Here is a 22,669-nt window from a genome sequence, read left to right as displayed (position 1 = left end):
ATTGATGATATCTTGATTTACTCCAGCAGTCGAGAGGAGCATGAGCAACATCTTCGGAGTGTGCTTCAGACTTTGAAGCATAATCAAATGTGTGCCAAATTTTCAAAATGTGAATTTTGGTTAGACTCAGTTGCCTTTTTGGGGCATGGTGTAACGGGAGAAGGCATAAAAGTGGATCCTAAGAAGATTGAGGCTGTTCAGAATTGGCTTAGACCTACTTCAGTTACAGAGATTCGTAGTTTCCTGGGTTTGACAGGTTATTATCGTCGGTTCGTAGAGGGGTTTTCATCTATAGCAAGCCCATTGACCAGACTGACCCAGAAAGATGGTTGGAGTTGTTGAAAGGCTATGATATCACCATTTTGTACCACCCTGGAAAGGCCAATATGGTGGCCGATGCTTTGAGTAGAAAGGCTGTGAGTATGGGCAGTCTTGCGTATAATCCGATTGGTGAGAGGTCGTTAGCTGCAGATGTTCATTCTTTGGCTAATTAGTTCGTGAGGTTAGATGTTTCAGAACCCAGTTAGGTTCTAGCTTGCACAGTCGCTCGGTCTTCTTTATATGAGCGCATCAGAGAATGACAATATGATGATTCTCATTTACTTGTCCTTAAGGACACGGTGCGGCACAGTGATGCCAAATAGGTGGCTGTGGGGGAAGATGGAGTTCTGCGAATGCAGGGTCGTATTTGTGTGCCTAACGTTGACAGGCTTCGTGAATTAATTCTTGAAGAGGCACACAGTTTCAGGTATTCTATTCATCCAGGTGCCACCAAAATGTATCAAGATTTGCGACAACATTATTGGTGGAGAAGAATGAAGAAGGATATAGTTGCATATGTAGCTCGATGTCTGAATTGTCAGCAAGTTAAGTACGAGCATCAGAGACCTAGTGGTTTGCTTCAGAAGTTAGAAATTCATGAGTGGAAGTGGGATCCTATCACTATGGATTTTTTTGTTGGACTCCCATAGACTCAGAGAAATTTGGCGCAGTTTGGGTCATCGTAGACAGGTTGACCAAGTCAGCACATTTCATTCCAGTGGCAGTTACCTATTCTTCCAAGCGGTTAGCTGAAATTTACATTCGTGAGATTGTCTGCTTACATGGTGTGCCCGTGTCTATTCTTTCAGATCGAGGTACGCAATTTACCTCACACTTCTGGAGGGTTGTACAGCGTGAGTTAGGCACGCGAGTCGAATTGAGTACAACATTTCATCCACAAACAGACGGACAGTCAGAGCGCACCATTCAAATATTGGAAGATATATATGATCCGCGCTTGTGTTATAGACTTTGGAGGTTCTTGGGATCAGTTCTTGCCACTTGCGGAGTTTGCTTATAATAATAGCTACCAGTCAATAATTCAGATGGCTCCATATGAGGCATTATACGGAAGGCGATGTCGTTCGCCAGTTGGATGGTTTGAACCGGGAGAGGCTCGGTTGTTGGGTACCGATTTGGTACAAGATGCCTTGGATAAGGTCAAAATTATTCAGGATCGACTTCGTGCAGCTCAAACTAGGAAAAAGAGTTATGTCGACCGTAAAGTTCATGATATTGCATTCATGGTTGGAGAAAGAATATTGCTCCGGGTTTTATCTATGAAAGGTATAATGAGGTTCGGAAAGAAGGGCAAGTTGACCCCCTAGGTATATTGGACCCTTCGAAATTCTTGAAAGGGTGGGGGAAGTATCCGACAAGCTTGCATTACCACCTAGTTTATCAGCGGTTTATCCGTGTTCCATGTGTCTATGCTTCGGAAATATCATGGTGATCTGTCCCATGTGTTAGATTTCAGCTTAGTCCAATTGGACAAGGATTTGACTTACGAAGAGGAGCCGGTAGCTATTCTAGCCCGGCAGGTCCGACAGTTGAGGTCTAAGAGTTATTCTTCAGTTCGGGTACAATGGAAAGGTCAGCCGGTAGAAGCATCTACCTGGGAGTCCGAGTCGGATATGCGGAGTAAATATCCACACCTTTTCATCAGCTCAGGTACTTTTTCTTTTCTAACTCCGTTCGAGGACGAACATTTGTTTTAGAGGTGGAGAATGTGATTACCCAAAAGGTCATCTTTAAATTTAATAATTATTTCTGTGTTCTAAGACCTCTAAAAGCACTATTCACCATTCCTCGACTTGCGTGCGTAGTCCGTATAATTTTTTGGAAAGTTTTTATATGAAAAATTGATTAAAATGTGAAATAGAGCCTTAAAATTCAACTGAGTTGATTTTTGTCAACATTTTGAGCAAACAGACTCGGATCAGTATTTTGACAGTTTCGGTAGGTCCGTATCGTGATTTGGGACTTAGGCATATGCCCGGAATTTAATTTGGAGGTCCCTAACTTGAATTATCGTCAGTTGGCGAAAACTAGAAGCCTAAAGGCTTAAAGGTTTCAAAGATTGATCACAAATTGACTTTTATTGATATCGGGCTCAGATTCGAGTTCTAAAAATTTTCGTAGGTCCGTTATATCATTTATGACTTGTCTGTCAAATTTGGTGAGAAACGGAGTTGATTTGACGTGATTCGGACGTTCGATTGTGAAAATAGAAATTCTAAAGTTTTCTTAAAAAATTCATTTGATTTGGCAACCTATTCATAATCCTAGGTGTTGAATTGGTGTTTTGATTGCACGAGCAAGTTCGTATGATATTTTTGGACTTGTGTGCATGTATGGCTTAGAGCCCCGAAGGCTCGGGTGAGTTTCGGATAGCCTACAGACCATTTGAACTTTGGAAAAATCTGGTTTTTGAGCTTCTGCTGTCATCTGGTGCATTGTGCTTCGCGATCGCGAAGCCATTCCCGTGATCGCGAAGAGGAAATTATGAGCTGTGAGTTTTACCCTTCTCGTTCGCGAAGATAAGCACGAGATCGCGGAAGGTTAGATCCAAGTGCACTGCGAACGTGAGGGCCAAGACGCATTCGCGTAGAAGGAATGAAGGCAGAAGCTAGGCACGCCATTTGTGATACGCGATCGCACAAGTCAGTACGCGATCGCGTAAGGTTGAGAAAATGTTCTTCGCGATCGCATGACCATTTACGCGATCGTGTAGAGTAAATTATCGGGGAAGCCAAAATATGCTTCGCGATCGCAAAGAGTTATCCGCGATCGCGATGAGTAAAATGGACCTAGGCAGAAATTGTTCTACGCAATCCCGAATGAATTCCCGCGATCGCGATGAGTAAAAATCTGGGCAAATAGAACTTAAGTTCTGGAAATGGGATTTCGTCCCATTTTCCACCATTTTGGATTTTGAGCTCGGATAAAACGATTTTTGGGAGATTTTCACGGGGAAACACTGGGGTAAGTGTTCATCATCCTATATTAATTATATTTCATGATTCCATACTCATTTACATCATGAATCCGTGAATTTATGGAAGAAAAATCAGATTTTTATAAAATCTTCCAAAAATGTAAAATGAAGATTTGAAAGCTAATCCGATGTCATAATTCGATAATTGTTTTATGGTTGAACTCGTATCGAAACGGGTGTTCGAATTTCGCGAGTTTTTTCGGGATTTGAGACGTGGGTCCCACTGTTGATTTTTTAAAATGAATTTCGAATTTTTATCCGAAAAATTTGTAAATTCATATGGAATTAATTCCTACAATTTGTATTGAGTATTTGAATTGTTTATGACTAGATTTGAGGATTTCTGACATGAATTCGTGAGGCAAAGGTTTATTAGATTCTTGAAATTTGGTTGAAAAGCGAGGTAAGTATCGTGGTTAACCTTGACTTGAGGGAATAGAACCCTTAAATTATTTGTTATGTAAAATGCATGTGAATGACGTATAGGTGAGGTGACGAGTGTCTATACGTCGTCAAATTAATTTTTTGCATAATTAGTTGAAAAATCATAAATCGATTTAAATCATGAATTAATTATTGTATTAATTGTTTCTCTCCTGTTCTTTTCTCAATATCATGCCTTGAATCCATGCTATAATTGTTATATGCTTATTTGATTTATGTGACTTAATTGCTACTTGGTGTTTAGCATACTAATTATTAAAATACCTATTACATCCTTAATTTCCATAATTAATTGCTACTTGTCATTGTTTGTTCATAATTAAATTATAATTATTGTATGCTTGTTGTCTTATAATTTCATATTAATTGTTGCATTTATTGGAGTAATTTCTTTTATAAGAATTGGTAAATCATATTATTGGAGGAGCGGGTTGCACGCCGCAACGGAAACGAAAATAAATATATTGGGGGATCGGGTTGCATACCGCAACAGAGTTATTTAAAGTTTATATTGGAGGATCGGGTTGCACGCCGCAACGGAAATTTATTGAGGAAATATATTAAAGGAACGGGTTGCACGCCGCAACAGAATTGATTGAAATGAATATATTGGAGGAACGGGTTTCACGCCGCAACAGAATTAATTGAAATGAATATATTGGAGGATCGGGTTGCATGCCGCAACAGAATTGAATGTGAATATATTGTGGGATCGGGTTGCACGTCGCAACGAAAACTGATTGAAATAATGATTGGTTATGACTGCCGAGTTGGCTTCAATTGTTAAAAAGAGATACCTGTTTTATTTCTATTATTATTATTATTATTATTATTATTATTATTATTGTTGCGTATAGGTTCACGTAAGTGACCTTCCTTAGCCTCGTCACTACTTCGTCGAGGTTAGGCTCGGCACTTACCAGTACATGGGGTCGGCTGTACTAATACTACACACTGCACTTCTTGTACAGATTTCGGAGTTGGTCCCAGCGGCGTACCATAGACTTGCTCGGATTCAGCTACCAGTGGAGACTTGAGGTATAGCTGCACGACGTCCGCAGCTCTAAAGTCCCCTTCTACTGTATTTTAGTTGTGTGCTTTCTTTCAGACAGCTTTATTTCGTCCAGACCCTTGTTTGTATTATTTTAGTAGCTCGTGCACTTGTGACTCCAAATTCTGGGATGGTATTTAGATATCGCATTTATTATGGATTATTCACTTTATTTCAGACTTTATTTCCGTACTTGTTTTCTTTGTATTAATTAAATTTTAAATTGTGTTAAATTGGCTAATTATATTCTAACGTTGGCTTGCCTAGCAAGTGAAATGTTAGGCGCCATCACGGTTCCGAAGGTGGGAATTTCGGGTCGTGACAGAAGTATACAATTTACTCTCAAGAACCAGTAGAAGAATAATGTAGTAATTCCTTCTATCCTTATAGCTATGGGTCACTCTAGGAAATGGTTCAACGAACGGTTGTTTTAGAGGTGGAGAATGTGATGACCCAAAAGGTCATCTTATGTTTTAGAACTCAAATCTACGCTCTTAAGACTTAAAAATCTCATTTTACCCTCCTCGATTTGTGTGCACAGTCTGGGCAGGTTTCCGAAAAGCTTTTATTTTGAAAGTTCATGAAAATAAGAATTTATGCCTTAAAAAGTTGATTTTATTTGACTTCGGTCAAGAGTTTTGGTAAACGGGCTCAGATCCATATTTTGACGGTCCCGATGGGTCCGTATCGAATTATGGGACCTGGGCGTATGCCTGGAATCGAATTCAGAGGTCCCTAGCTTGAGATATGAATTTTTGATGAAACTTAAAAGTCTGGAAATTATTTGTTTTTAAGAATTGATTGATGTTTGACATTGTTAGTACCGGGTCTGTATTTTTGTTCCGGAAGCCGGTATAGGTTCATTATGATATTTAAGACTTGTCTGTGAAATTTGGTGAGAAACAGAGTTGATTTGACATGATTCGGACGTCCAGTTGAGAAAATAGGAATTTTAAAGTGTTCTTGAGAATTTCATTTGATTTGGTGCTAAATTCATAATTCTAGGTATTATTTTGGTGATTTAATCGCGCGAGCAAGTTTGTGTGATGTTTTTAGACTTATGTGCATGTTTGGTTTGGAGTCCCGAGGGCTCAGGTAAGTTTCGGATAGGCTACAGGATGTTTCGGACTTAGAATTTCTATTGTTTTGTTGTTGCTGGTGCACATGTATTTTGTGCTTCGCGATCGCGAAGAAACTCTCGCGATCGCGAAGTGTAAACTAGGCTGGGAGGTAATTTCTTCTTCGCGAATGCGAAGGACTAGTCACGAACGCAAAGCATTGGGGGTGGTACCCTTCGCAAACACGATCAGTCTCCTGCGAACGTGATAGGTTAAGGGACCTGGGGGAGGGGTTCATGTTCTTCTACGCGAACGCGTCCACTGGGTCGCAAATGCGAAGGCTTGGGGGGAGCTACCTTACGCGAATGCGTAGAAAGACTCGCGAACGAGAATGCCTTAGGATGTTGTGCATCGCGATCGCAACACGCCTCTCACGAACGTGATGAAGGCCTATCCGGTGTTTTAAAACACGGATTCAGTGCCAGTTGTTCGCGAGTTTCCAGAGGTGTTTCCTGCAGACCTGTCGGGGATGCCACCCTACAGGGATATTGATTTCTGCATTGATTTGGCTCCGGGCACTCAACCCATTTCCATTCCTCCATACCGCATGGCCCCACTAGAGTTGAAAGAATTGAAGGAGCAGTTGCAAGATTTGCTTGATAAGGGCTTCATTAGACCTAGTGTCTCGCCCTGGGGTGCACCTGTGTTGTTTGTGAAGAAGAAAGATGGATCGATGAGGATGTGTATAGATTATCGGCAGTTGAACAAAGTCACCATCAAGAACAATTATCCATTGCCGAGGATTGATGATTTATTTGATCAGCTTCAGGGTGCCAAGGTATTTTCAAAGATTGATTTGAGATCTGGCTACCATCAGTTGAGAATTAGGGCATCCGATGTTCCTAAGACAGCTTTTCGTACTCAGTATGGGCATTATGAGTTTCTAGTAATGTCATTTGGGCTGACAAATGCCCCAGCAACATTCATGAATTTGATGAACCGGGTGTTCAAACCCTATTTGGATTCCTTTGTGGTTGTGTTTATTGGTGATATCTTTATCTACTCCAACAGTCGAGTGGAGCATGAGCAGCACCTTCAGATCGTTCTTCAGACTCTGTAAGATAGCCAGTTATATGCTAAGTTCTCAAAATGTGAGTTTTGGTTGAGTTTAGTTGCATTCTTGGGTCACGTTGTATCAGCAGAGGGTATTCAGGTGGATCCTGAGAAGATTAAGGCAGTTCAAAAATTGGCCTAGACCCACATCAGCTACAGAGATCCATAGTTTCCTGGGTTTGGCGGGCTATTACCGTCAATTTGTGGAGGGGTTTTCATCCATAGCAGCCCCGCTGACCAGATTGACCCAGAATGGTGCCCCGTTAAGGTGGTCAGATGAGTGTGAAGCGAGCTTTCAGAAACTCAAGGCTGTTTTTACTATGGCACCGGTATTGGTGTTACCCACAGGTTCAGGATCTTATACAGTATATTGTGATGCATCTCGTATTGGTCTGGGTGCGGTATTGATGCAGGGTGGCAAGTTTATTGCATATGCTTAGCGGCAGCTGAAGGTTCACGAGAAGAATTACCATGTTCATGATCTAGAGCTGGCAACCATTGTTCACACGCTGAAGATTTGGAGGCACTATCTTTATGGCATGCCATGTGAGGTATTCACTGATCATCGGAGCTTGCAGTATTTGTTCAAGCAGAAGGAACTCAATTTGAGGTAGAGGAGGTGGCTGGAGCTATTGAAAGACTATGATATCACCATATTGTATCATCCCGGGAAGGCCAATGTGGTGGCCGGTGCTTTGAGTAGAAAGTCAGTCAGTATGGGTAGGCTTGCATATATTCTAGTTGGTGAGAGACCGCTTGCCTTGAATGTTCAGGCCTTGGCCAACCAGTTCGTGGGATTGGATGTTTCTAAGCCCAACCGTGTTCTAGCTTGTACAGTCGCTCGGTTTTCTTTGTTTGAGTGCATTAGAGATCGGTAGGATGACGATCCTCATTTACTTATCCTTAAAGACACAGCGCGGCATGGTGGTGCCAAGCAGGTTACTATTGGAGATGACGGAGTTTTTAGGATGCAGGGTCGTATTTGTGTGCCTAATGTGGATGGACTTCGTGAGTTGATTCTTGAGGAGTCCCACAGTTCTTGGTATTCTATTCATTTGGGTGCCGCCAAGATGTATCAGGACTTGAGGCAGCATTATTGGTGGAGGCGAATGAAGAAAGACATAGTTGCCTATGTAGCTCGGTGGCTAAATTTCCAGCAGGTAAAGTGTGAGCATCAGAGACCTAGTGGTTTACTTCAGAGGTTAGAGATTCCTGAGTGGAAGTGGGAGCGTATCACTATGGATTTTATTGTTGGACTCCCACGGACTCAGAGGAAGTTCGATGCAGTTTGGGACATTATGGACAGGCTAACTAAGTCAGCGTATTTCATTCATGTGGCAGTTACCTATTCCTTGAAGTGGTTGGCAGAGATTTACATCCTTGAGATCATCCGTCTTCACGGTGTGCCCGTGTCTATCATTTCTGATCGAGGTACGCAGTTTACCTCACACTTTTGGAGGGCAGTTCAAAGTGAGTTGGGTACGCGGGTTGAGTTGAGCACATCATTTCATCTTCAGACGGTCGGGTAGTCCGAGCGTACTATTCAGATCTTGGAGGATATGATTCGTGCTTGTGTTATAGACTTCGGAGGATCATGGGATCAGTTCTTGCCCCTTGCAGAGTTTGCCTACAACAACAGCTACCAGTCGAGCATTCAGATGGCTCCCTATGAGGCATTATATGGTAGGCGGTGCCGGTCGCCAGTTGGGTGGTTCGAGCCGGGAGAGGCTCGGTTTTTGGGCACAGACTTAGTACAGGATGACTTGTATAAGGTCAAGATTATTCAGGATCGACTTCGCACAGCTCAGTCCAGGCAGAAGAGTTATGCCGACCATAGAGTTCGTGATGTTGCATTCATGGTCGGAGAGAGAGTGCTACTTCGGGTATCACCCATGAAGGATGTAATGAGGTTCGAAAAGAAGGGCAAGTTGAGCCCTAGGTATATCGGACCTTTTGAGATTCTGTAGAGAGTGGGAGAGGTGGCTTACAGGCTTGCGTTACCACCTAGTTTAGCAGTTGTTCATCCGGTATTCCACGTGTCCATGCTTCAAAAGTATCACGGCGATCCGTCCCATGTGTTAGATTTCAGTTCTGTCCAGTTGGACAAGGATTTGACTTACGAGGAGGAGCCTGAGGCTATTTAGCCCGACAAGTTCGCCAGTTGAGATCAAAGAGTTACCCTTCAATTCGAGTGCAGTGGAGAGGTCAGCCTATTGAGGCACCTACTTGGGAGTCCGAGTCCGATAAGCGGAGTAGATATCCCCACCTTTTCACCAGCCCAGGTACTTTTCTATGTCCGTTCGAGGACGAATGGTTGTTTTAGAGGTGGAGAATATGATGACCCAAAAGGCCATCTTATGTTTTAGAACTCGAATTTGTGCTCTTAAGCCTTAAAAATCTCTTTTTTCCCTCCTCGATTTGCGTGCGCAGTCTGGGCAGGTTTCCGAAAAGCTTTTATTTTGAAAATTGATGAAAATAAGAATTTATGCCTTAAAAAGTTGATTTTATTTTACTTCGGTAAATATTTTTGGTAAACGGGCCCGGATACATATTTTGACGGTCCCGGTGGGTCCGTATCGAATTATGGGACCTGGGCGTATGCCCGGAATCGAATTCGGAGGTCCCTAGCTTGAGTTATGAATTTTTGATAAAAATTATTTATTTTTAAGAATTGATTGATGTTTCACATTATTAGTACTGGGTCCGTATTTTGGTTTCATAGCCCGGTATAGGTTCATTATGATATTTAAGACTTATCTGTGAAATTTGGTGAGAAACGGAGTTGATTTGACGTGATTCGGACGTCCAGTTGAGAAGATAGGAATTTTAAAGTATTCTTGAGAATATCATTTGATTTGGTGCTAAATTAGTAGTTCTAGGTGTTATTTTGGTGATTTGATCACGCGAGCAAGTTCGTATGATGTTTTTAGACTTGTGTGCATTTTTGGTTTTGAGCCCCTAGGGCTCGGGTGAGTTTCGGATAGGCTACGGGATGTTTCGGACTTAGAATTTCTATTGTTTTATTGTTGCTGGTGCACAGGTATTTTGTGCTTCGCAATCGCGAAGCAACTCTCGCGATCACGAAGTGTAAACTAGTATGGGAGGTAATTTCCTCTTCGCGAACGCGAAGGACTGGTCGCGAACGCGAAGCATTGGGGGTGGTACCCTTCGCGAACGCGATCAGTCTCCCACGAACGTGATAGATTAAGGGACTTGGGGAAGGGGATCATGTTCTTCTACGCGAACGCGTCCGCTAGGTCGCGAATGCGAAGGCTTGGGGGGAGCTGCCTTATGCAAACGCGTAGAAAGACTCGCGAACGCGAAGGCCTTAGGCCGTGGTGCATCGCGATCGCGACAGGCCTCTCACGAACGCGATAAAGGCCTGTGCAGTGTTTTAAAACAGACTTTAAAATGGGATTTGTTTAGAATTTCATATTTTCTTCCATAGAACTCGACCTAGGGCGATTTTTGAAGAAGGATTTCGACACCCAACCATAGGTTTGCACTTTCTAACTCGTTTTCTTCAATTTCCATCATCATTTATTGAATTCCTAGTCTTTAATCTTGTTCTTTAAGGGTAGAAATTAGGGATTTGGGGGGAATTGGGAATTTTACAAATTTAGGGATTTAGACCTCGATTTGAGGTCATATTCCGGAACTAATTACATACTCGGGCTCGGGGGTGAATGGGTAAATGGATTTTAGTACGAACCTCGGGTTTTGACCAAGCGGGCCCGGTGTCGATTTTTTTGACTTTTTGGAGGAAAATTTGGGAAATTTAATTTATACAATATAATTGATTTCTTTAGCAATATTTGATATTATTGAGTCGTTTTTGAATAGATACGAGTGGTTTGGAGGTGAATTCCAAAGGAAAAGCTGTGATTGAGAATTAAGTGGCCTTCGGAGCTAGGTAAGTATTGTGTCTAACCCTGACTTGAGGGAATTAGGAACCTTAGATTACTTGCTAAGTGAAATTCATGTGAGCAGCGTATATATGAGGTGACGAGTACTTATGCGCCGCCAATTTACCTATATTCCATGTTTCTTCTGTTTTCTTATATTGTCTCTTTCCTATGCCTAATTGCTACATGTTTATACTAGTGTTGTTAAATCGATCGTCATTATCATGGTTGCGGATTTTCTGTTGGTAATCGAGTATTCATTTAAAAGTTGAGATATTTATTGTGGAACCAAATGTTGAAGTAAGGTTTGTACTTGTTATTCTATCTCCCTGTTGTTATTTATGCATTGCATTATGGTAAGGGAGAGTGTTAATGCACGAATGGTGATATCGTGCCATATTGTGAGTGTTAATGCAGGAAGGGTGATGTCGTGCCATATTGTGAGTGTTAATGCACGAAGGGTGATGTCGTGCCATATTGTGAGTGTAAAATCACGAAGGGTGATGTCGTGCCATGATATGAGAGTTAATGCACGAAGGGTGATGCCGTGCATTTTTCCTTTACTGTATTCACTATTCCTGTTGATTCATGGTATATTGACTACTCCAGTGATCATTCTGTTGTAGTTCTTTATCTTGTATTCCCCTCAGTATGTTCCCCTCCCGACATTTCCTGTTTAGTTCTTCATTTCTGTTATTTGTATATACACTGTTAAATTGTACATGTTGATTTGTAGGTGCCTTGCCTTAGCCTCGTCACTACTTCGTCGAGGTTAGGCTCGACACTTACTAGTGCATGGGGTCGGTTGTACTGATACTGCACTCTGCACTTTCTGTGCAGATTTTGATACCGGCTCGGGTTGATCGAGATTTTGCTATTGGTCCGCTGTCCGGAGACTCGAGGTAGATCTATCGGCGTTCACAGACCTTGAAGTCCCCGTCAATCTTTTCTGTTCTACTATTTCTTTCATTCAGACAGTTGTATTTTTTTTAGACTATTACTTGTAGTAAATTCTAGAATGCTCGTAAATTGTGACTCTAGATCCGGGTGGTAGTAATAAATACAGTTTTATGATATTCCGCACTTAATATATTTCATCTTAGTTAATTATTGTTAATTACTGAATGGGAATAAGAAATTGGTTTAATGATTCTCTAATGTTGGCTTGCCTAGCAAGTGAAATGTTAGGCGCGATCACGGTCCCATCAGTGGGAAATTTCGGGTCGTGACAGCGACCAACTATGTGTTCATGTCAAATATAATTGACCATTGAATGACCTAAGAAACTCTTTTCTTCTTTCATTTAATTGCCTTGGCCAAGGTCTTAATTTGGTCATTTATAATTCATGACAACATGGAGCTTAAACTCATTACCAAGAGTTGACAGATTCCATCTTGATTAATAACTAATTCTATAAGTATTTAATCGTACCCAATATCTTTTCAACTATCGCCCTAGGTCCATATGTGTCTAGTATCAAAGCACAATAAATAACTTTTCAATTACTATGATGATCTCAGGTCAAAGGAAACTCTTACATCACATTCTTCAAGAGAATATCCTATTGATAGTTTATGGCAATTCTAACCATTAGGAATTATCCAATGAGTCGGTTCAATGATCATATTTCTATATGCATCATCTATTTATGTGATTTAGTTAATGAGATCAACTAATCTTTATCCCATAAAGGCGATCACATAAATATTAATCTAACCGGATTACTAATGTCCAAATTAATAACCCTACGATCAAGAACAAATTTAGATTAAATTGTAAGAGACTTTACTCTCATTATCACGATATCCATCATGGTGACAAATCTCAAAATTTAATCAAGGACCTTATTAAATTAATCAAGCAATTAATAATAACTATGATAAAAGAATATCAAATTCCATATATTTTTTATATCAAATAACATTCACAAAATATGTTCAAATCATCAAATATGAGATTGGATCTAGGGCATATCCACTTTATCCCTAACAATCTCCAACTTGCACTAGAGCTAATCGCTCTTGTACTCCATTCCCAATTTCCATGTGTGCTTGTCAAACTCCTTTGCACCAAAAGCTTTAGTGAATGGGTCTGGAGCATTTTTCTTTCCATCAACCTTTTGAATCTAGACGTCGCCACGTTCAATAATTTCTCTTTTCAAGTGATACCTTCGCAGAACGTGTTTGAATGTTTTTGGTGCGATCTTGGTTCTTTTGCTTGAGTAATATCTCCCTACTAGAGTAATTCCAGTGTCTATCGGTAGATAGCCTCTTTTGGAATTATCCATGTTATACCTCTTTAAGATGGTATCAATGTACAAAGACTGGAAAAGTCCAAGCAGCTTTCTCGATCTATCTCTATAGATCTTTATTCCCAATATATAAGTTGTTTCTCCCAAGTCTTTCATGGAGAACTATTCATATAGCCAGATCTTGGTACTTTGCAATGCTAGCATATCATTCCCTATGATTAATATATCATCAACATACAGTACTAAGAATATAATTGTGCTCCCACTAACCTTTTTGTACACACAAGGTTTTTCTTTGCATCTAACAAAATTGAACATTTCAATTTTTTGTTAAAGCGAATATTTCAATTTCGAGAAGCTTGATTTAGTCCATAAATGGATCTTTTTAGCTTTCAAATTTTATTATGATCATGCGGAGATGTGAAACTTTCAGGTTCTGTCATGTACACATCCTCTTCTAGCTCATCATTAAGGAAAGTTGTTTTCACATCCATTTGTCATATTTCATTGTCAGAACCTTGTGTCGCCTCTTCAAAGGTCTTAGGGCCATCATCATTATGATCAACCTCATTTGATTCATCATCTTGTACCATTAGATTTAATCCAGTTGGTACATGACGTTCTCGTGTAGACCATCTAAGAGGTTCTTATACAACTTACTCACCTTATGTTGTATTTGGTTTTTGTTTAATTTGGTTTAGAATTGGTTCATTAACCTGTTCTTGAACTACATTTAGTTCTTGAACATCAATCGTTGAAGATGGCAACTTCTTTGTCAACTTCAAAACATCCAATAAAGGTTCTTCAACTTGTGTCTCGTGATCTTGATTTTGTGTTGATTCATTAGTTTCTTAAACTTCATCAAGTTCTATTTCTTCAGTATAATTTCCTTCTAAAAGAAATTCCCTTTCCAAAAAGGTTGCTCCTCTAGCCACAAACACTTTATGGTTAGAAGGGTGATAGAAATAATAACCTATTGTATTTTTGGGATACCCAATGAACCTACACTTATCATATCTTGAGTCCAAGTTTATCAGACTGCAATCTCATAACATAAGTTGGACAACCCCAAACTTTAATATGTTTAAGGTTAGGCTTACGTCATTTCTATATCTTATATGGTGTTGTAGAGAATGACTTGGTGAAAACTTTATTAAGTAAGTATGTTGCTGCTTCTAAAGCATATCCTCATACATTTATTGGAAGATCAGTTAACCCCATCATAGATCTCACCATATCTAACGAGGTTTGATTTCTCCTTTCAGACACACCATTTTGTTATGGTGTTCCTCGAGGTATCCACTGTGAGAGAATCCCATTCTTTCTGAGATACCTAGTAAAATCTTCACTAAGATATTCTCCACCTCTATCAGACCTTAGTACTTTGATACTTTTACCAGTTTGTTTCTCAACTTCACTACGAAACCTTTTGAATATTTCTAAAGATTCAAATTTGTGTTTCATAAGATACACAGATCCATATCCTGACATATCATCGGTGAAGGTGATGAAGTAAGAATATCCACCTCTAGCTTGAATTTTCATGGGCCCACAAACATCTATATGAATTAGTCCCAATAATTCAGGTGAGAGAAGAATGTTTCCCTCAAAAAGGATTTTGTCCAAGTTTGCATTGAAACAAGATTCACAAGTTGGATATGATTCAAAATCATACTTGTCAAGGTACCCTTCCTTGTACAACTTGTTAATTATTCTTTTCTCCAATATGACCAAGCCTTCAATACCAAAGGTATGTATGATTTAGTTGATCATCTCATTTCCTCTTAAGACTAGAAACATGCATAATCGAATTTGCATTCACATTAGGTAAGACATAAACATCATGTTGGAGATAACCATTCACATAGAAATCATTACCACAATGAATAGAGCAAATATCATTGTCTATGATAATGCGAAACCCACGCTTGTCCAACATAGAAGCTGAAATTATACTCGAAACAAATTTAGGAATATAATAACAATCATCCATCATAAGTACATTGCCTGAAGGCATTATTAAAGAAATTGATCATACAACTATGGCTGCAACTTTTGCACCATTTCCAACTTGTAGATTAATTTCTACTTTCTTTAGTTTCCTACTTATCTTGAACCCTTGCAACATATTACAGGTGTTATAATCACTGCTAGTATCTAATACCCACAGTGAAGAATTAGTAGTAGCTAAATAAATCTTGAAAAAAAAATTCATTAATGTCTCACCTTGTTTCTTATCCTTTAGATTTGCAAGATACTCCTTGTAGTTTCTCTTCCAATGCCCTTTTCTCTTTACAATGAAAACATTCAGCATCATATACTGATTTCAAGATCAAATCTTCATAAAGCACTTTACCATGCTTGTACCCCAACTTCTCAAGTGTTTTGGTAAGATCAATCACATGGCATGCACTACTAAAAAAATCAGGTTTTAGCAACGGATAAATTCTGTAGCTAAACAGAAACATCCGTCGCTAATTTTATTTAGCGACGGATTAGAAACGGATTATCAAGAAATTCTACTAGCTACGAGAGTTTTAGCGACAGATTAACGACGACGTTCATAGCTAATTCCAGTTTTTTTGTAGTGATGGGGTCCAACTGGAGAGTTTCCAATATCCAACTGTGTATCAACCATCTTCTTAAGATATTCAATGATTGTAGTTGGATCCATATTCTGATGTTTCCTCTGGAGTTCAGAACTCATAGAAGCGAGAATGATATGTTTCATAGCAAGGCATTCTTCCAAGTATTTCTGATAAACCTTGGTGCCTTCAATATCATTCTTTGATGGGATTATCTTTGCAGGCTTATCGATCACATCAATGAGCTTTTCATGCATGAGAACAATTCTCAAATTTCTATAAAAGTCATCAAAGTTTGGTCCTACCAACTTGTCGGTCTCAAGTATTTCACGCAGTGATATAACAAACATATTGAGAAATCTAAAATATAGAAAAGAAAATGCAATAATATAAGAACATATTTACATATATCATAAAGACATGGACTTTTATCTAAATAATATGTTCACTAATTATTAAAAACTATTTTGCCTCATTATAGTTTAAGAAATCTCTATTTCTGTTAGTGGAGTAAAGGAATCCTTTAACAATATGTATGAGCCCCTTAGAAGTCAAGTTGTTTCTCACATATATTTTAAAGGTAGGTACTCTTACCAATTGTATCCCCATACAATTTTCTTAAATAGCTCTATGTCAAATAGTCCCCTGGTAGTCAGGTCGATCCTATTGGCATAGTTGAGTTCAACCATCATGATAGCAAAGAACTTATTAAATTTTATACTCCTCCGGGTAGTCCAGACGTCTAGTGTAAATCAAATAATTCTTCCAATCCATGCATCTAATGCAATAAATAATTTTAACATATTCTCAAACTATAAGTCTCCTGGTTGTCAGGCCGCTCCTTATAAATAAGAAATAAATAAAATAATTTATTTTGATGGATAGCTTTACAATAAAATATCTTATATTTTATTATTTAAGAACTGAAATTTTAGTAAGACGGAATTGTTACTAAAACAACTTTTAATAACATGAAGATCAAATCTTTTATAGCAGATGAATTTAGTTCAAGTTGTCTACATGCTTAGTCCTAAATTAATTGACATCATATGTAATAAATAATTCAAAATTATGTAATGAACAAGCACGTGACATAAAAATAAAATTCAACATCTTCTAACATGTTTATCTTATATATCACAAAAGAATAATTCATGCCAGAAAACTATTATTAATTAACATCTCATGAACTAATAACAATTAAAATAACAGTAGAATCCAATAACCTATTATAGATTACCGTTGTATCTAAGACAAAATTTTCAAATTCAAGTTACGAACTATCTCAATAGTTTAACTTATATTGTCACGATCCAAAATCCACCTAGTCGTGATGGAACCTAACCCAACCCGTCAGGTAAGCCAATTAACAACTACCCAATTTAATGAGATTTATAAAGAAAAAGGAATGAAAATACAACTACTTTATACAAGAATTTCCCAAGGACTGGTAGTACAAATCATGAGCTTTTAAGATTTAGAATTTACAAAGCTGGTATAAAATAAAGTACATGATCTGTTTGAAATATCCATGAACATATTAAATTCTAAAGCTACCAATATCAAGAGGCAACTATGACCGAAACGCAGGTACATCTTTAAATCCAGCTCCCGTCGTGCATAGCAACATCCGCATCCAACATTTCCACGCAAGGTGCAAAAGAGTAGTATGAGTACAACTGATCACATGTACTCAATAAGTAACAAACCTAACCTTAGGTTGAAAGTAGTGACGAGCTGGAACAAGGGTCGGAGTCCAACACCAATAGCCATCAACAGTTCATAACAACATAATAAAAGTGATAAAAGAAAGAACTCAGATATATAGTGCTCAGCTCGTTCACGGTTCTGAAAAATAGGCATGCTTTTCAAGTATGTCAGTGAAAACTCAAATCTTTTACCGAAATCACCAAAATATAAGTACGTTTGTAAAACTGTGATTTTCCCAAAACTTTCAATAGGTAAATGTTTTTTTTTCAAATGGCATGAGGAAAGTACATCTATATGCCTATATGTCAATGTATATATGAAGCCATGAATGGCGCAATGTCGTAGAGCATGAGAAAAATTCATCTCTATGCCTGTATGTCAAGTGTGCATGTTGAATGCAATACAACTCAGTGATAAAACTATATGCATACTCTCAGAGTATCAATTCACTCAGTCCTCCTAGTCACTCAGTCCTCACAGTCACTCAGTCCTCCCAATAACTCGGCAATCGCTCTCGGCACTCACACTCAGTAGGTACCTGCGCTCGGTGGAGGGTGTGTACACACTCCAGAGGGGCTCCTCCAGCCCAAGCGCTATAACAAGCCACTCATGGCATAAATCAATAAAACATGATGCGGCGTGCAACCTGATCCTATCATAAATCAATAATACCTCCTGCGGCGTGCAACCCAATCCCATCAATATCCTCACCATCATGCCCTCGACCTCACTCAATCATCAATCTCTCCATTCTGTTGGGCTCACAATGTCATGCAAAAGGGACCCAAAATGATGATGTGATGCATCAATAAATGGTAACAGAGACTGAGATATGATATGCAAATGAATACGTATGACCGAGTATGTAATTGCAATGTAAGCAAATAACTCAACAGCAGAAATGACCTCAATGGGTCCCAACAGGATAAGCATATAGCCTAGACATGGTTTCTAACATGGATCACAGCTCAATTACTCTAGCACGTAGAGATTTCATGGATATAAATAAGATTAGGTAACTACACAGTACCACATAATGACCGAGTCACAATTCACACGGTGCATGCCCACACGCCCGTCACCTAGCATGTGCGTCACTTTAACACCAAACACATATCACCTATATTCAGGGATTCATGCCCTCAGCACCAAGTTTAGAAGTGTTACTTACCTCTAACAAGCCAAATCGAATACTGAGCAAGCCAAATGATGCTCCAAAAATGCCATCTCGTGCGTACCGACCTCCGAACCGCTCGAACGAACCCAAAGCAACTCAAATACATCAAATACTGCCAAAGGAAACAAACCCAATTGATAAAGGACGAATCTTTAATCAAAAGGCAAAATCAACCGAAAAGTCCAACCCGGGCCCGCACCTCAGAACTTGACGAAACTTATAAAATCCGACAACTCATTCAGTTACGAGTCCAACCATACTAGTTTGAATCAAATCCGAGTCTGAATCGCTGTTCAAAACTCAAAAACTCACTCTATGAAACTTTAGGCTAAAACCCCCAATTTCTCTTTAGAATTCATAATCCAATTACCTTAAACGAAGATAGAATCACGAAATATAATCAAAAGCGGGTAGAGAACACTTACCCCAAACCACGTGTTGAAAATCACTCCAAAAATTGCCTCCATCCAAGCTCCAAATCTCAAAATATGATAATATAACCAAAACCACGATTTATAGGTTCTGCCCAACGGTTATCGCATTTGCGAACCAAATTGCCGCTTCTGCGGACCCGCACATGCGGGCTAATATTCGCTTATGCGAACAAACCAAACTCAGCAGCCATCACTTCTGTGGAACACTACTTCGCACCTGCGCGCCCGTAGGTGCGGCTCTGCCATCGCACTTGTGCCATACCTCGCCCCTACGACCCAAGGCACCGCTTCCGCGCTTCCGCGGGTGTGGCCCATTTCTCGTATTTGCGGAGCCCTACTCCCAGTTCCCCTTCTGTTCCTGTGACTCCTTTGTCGCATCTGCGACCATCGCATCGTCACAAACCAACCGCAAGTGCAATCACACCAGGTCCTGCCACCAACAACTTTAGCCAAAAATGATCCAAACTATCCGAACTGGGTCCGAAACTCACCCGAGCCCCTCGGGACCCCGTCCAAATATACCAACAAGTCCCATAACATAACACAGACCTACTCGAGGCCTCAAATCACACATAATAACATCGAAACGGCGAATCACACCTCAAATAAAACTTAAATGAACTTTTGAACTTTCAACTTCAAAGATTCGCGCCGAAACATATCAAATCAACCCAGAATGAACCCAAATTTTGAACGCAAGTCCCAAATTATATAACGAAGCTATTCCAATTCTCGGAACCCCGATTCGAATCCGATATCGTCAAAGTCAACTCTCGGTCAAACTTATGAACTTTCCAAACTTTCAAATTTTCAACTTTTGCCAATTAGCGCCGAATCTTTCTAGAAATATCCAAATGCAAATCCGAGCATACGCCTAAGTCCAAAATCACCATCTGGATCTAACGGAATCATCAAAACTCCGTTTCGGTGTCAAATTCACAAAAGTCAAAATTGGTTAACTCTTACAACTTAAAGCTTCAACGATGAAATGCATTCTTCCAAATCGATTTCGAATAACCTGAAAACCAAAATGATTCACACAAGTCATAATACATCATACGGAGCTACTCATGCCCCCAAACTACCGAGCAAAGTGCAAATGCTCAAAATGACCGGTCGGGTCATTACATCCTCCCCCACTTAAACATATGTCCATCCTCGAACGTGCCGAGAGTCATTCCAAGGCCATCAAACTGTCGTGTAACCTTACCATGCACATACCCGGAGGTGATCCCATGCCACCCTAACTCATATAAGCCTGACAACATAACTAAACTGAAGATCCTTAATTCAACCTTAGCCCATAAACCTTGGAACCCAATTTCCAACATCCGAAATTTCGTACAAGACCCGAATCTCGCATCCACACACTGTGTAAGTCTAAACAAGCTGTAACAAGCCATAACCATAGCCCAAGATGCAATCACATGATATACCACATAACTCAAATACTCATAGCAATAATTTCCGACCACAATAACTTCTCGAAACAAACCCGGTACCGGTAATACACCTCATATCAAACAAAACCTCATTCTAAAACCTTCATACACTGCCAATGATGGAAAAAACACGCAAAAACTCATAACCACTTATCATATCAACCATGGAGCTCCCCCTTATTCGACAAGAACTATAGCTTATTTCTAAGCCGATCAGTGACATTATCCTTCCAAATATACCGCAAACAAATCCGATAGCACCCATCCTAGGTCCAATGAACTTACTATATCAAGCCTAATTATCCTATTGACATGCCACACAATACTACCTAGAATCACAACCTGTGCAATCCGTGCACCAATAAGCAACAACTCAAATGTACCCAAAATGGAAAATGACGCAAACTCAACAAGTACCACCACAACCGCAATGCTATGAACCCATAATACATGGTAGAACCAAGATCCACGAATCTAACACAAAGGATCATATCCCAACATAACGTCGCTGCAATGTGTGACCCCATCCAAACACTGGTCCACATGAAAGGCCTTAAGTCACAATGCTCAATCAACAACCACGTGCAATTTGACGTCTAGTACCGAAAGTGCATGACCCTAACCATGGAGAAGCGAATAACACAATACCACAGTCTGGAAAGAACATAACCAATGCGCAAATCAATCATTCAATATCTTAATACCCATCTCGCTCAAATTTTGTTATAAGGCCCAAATAGAACCATACCATGTGTGCTTATAACCAACAAATCACAACCCCTCGTAGCATAGAGGAGTAGTACATAGATCATATCAGAACACGAACAAGATCAACTTCACCATATGGAACATCCTTCAACAATAGAATTACAGAGTCAACCAATCTGACCCGGTGTAGAATACACATCCTCATTAAGTCTACCAAATGGGCCCCAAATCAACGTTGGTCATCCACATATAAATAAATAATCCTCTGAAGGTCCACAATGGCCTAACCATAACACATACCATCATATGGTTAGCATTAGCCACATACTCACAGCCCACAATCACGAAACAATCTGCTTCTGAGAATTCCCGGTCTCCAAATACATAGAACACACGAATCACCATATATGATCCCAACTCCACCGCCCGAATGTCTAACACATCTCTCATACACGATCATCCCACGAGGAATACTTCTAAAGTTCTTCCGTGCCACATAGAAAATATCTTAATATCAACAGTCAATCCACCAGGAAAGTACCGCAATACCAATGAAACATTCGTAAGTCAACACATAGTGCGCCTTCTGAAATGCGCACCCTTCTCAAGAATTACCAAGCAGTTATAACATTCATCTATATATCTGAAACTGTCCATGTTGTCTAAAATTCATAACCTTTCCTCCAAATATGACCCGTGACCTTGTACATGCAAAACTCAATACTACACAACACACCGCATTTATCATGCCATCATATGAAAAGTACAAAAATCTCATAATCAACTTTGAGTCACCAGCAGAATACATACCCGATCAGTCAGAAACCTTCTATTTGATCCTATCCAGGAGAAAATCACAATACGTAACATGCTCCTCACGCAGGTAGGAAATATCCATCTCAAGCCATGATAGAAACCATCGATAACTCTTCGAAACCCATTTGCCCATAACCAAACCATCATAAGTGAGTCTCTCTAACTCAACCAAGCCACGCAGGTTGCCAAACCCAAGAGTATTGACACCAAAACACCTGTAGAGCCTCACCACATCATAAGTACCCAAAGAACCGATCATATCCGTTACTGTGCTGATCCAAGCTATTACCAAGTTGTCCTATTTCTTCGAGTTCCTTCTGAATTACCCTCAAATAGACACTTCCCTTGCCAGAACACCACGATCTTTAACCAAAACTCACCACAAGAGATCCTAGCATAAAATCACACCGCCATAAGACCCATAAGCCTATGTATTCCCTCTTAAGCACCCCTAAATGTACCGCAACTGAGATACCCACTCTAAAGAGACCTTTTGTGAATCTGAAGCCGTTTCCTCCACCTTTTCGATACCAAAATGTAAAATCCATAATGATATAGAAATACCGCGAGTCTTGACACCATCCAATGTAAATCTCATATCCTAGCCATATACAAATCCGGAAAAATTCTCAATTGCTATATATAATTCTTGAAT

The sequence above is a fragment of the Nicotiana tabacum genome, chromosome 13 (genome assembly GCF_000715075.1).
Source record: "Nicotiana tabacum cultivar K326 chromosome 13, ASM71507v2, whole genome shotgun sequence".
Lineage (NCBI taxonomy): Eukaryota > Viridiplantae > Streptophyta > Magnoliopsida > Solanales > Solanaceae > Nicotiana > Nicotiana tabacum.
The sequence above is the reverse complement of the archived record's forward strand: the minus strand, read 5'-3'. Positions refer to the sequence as shown.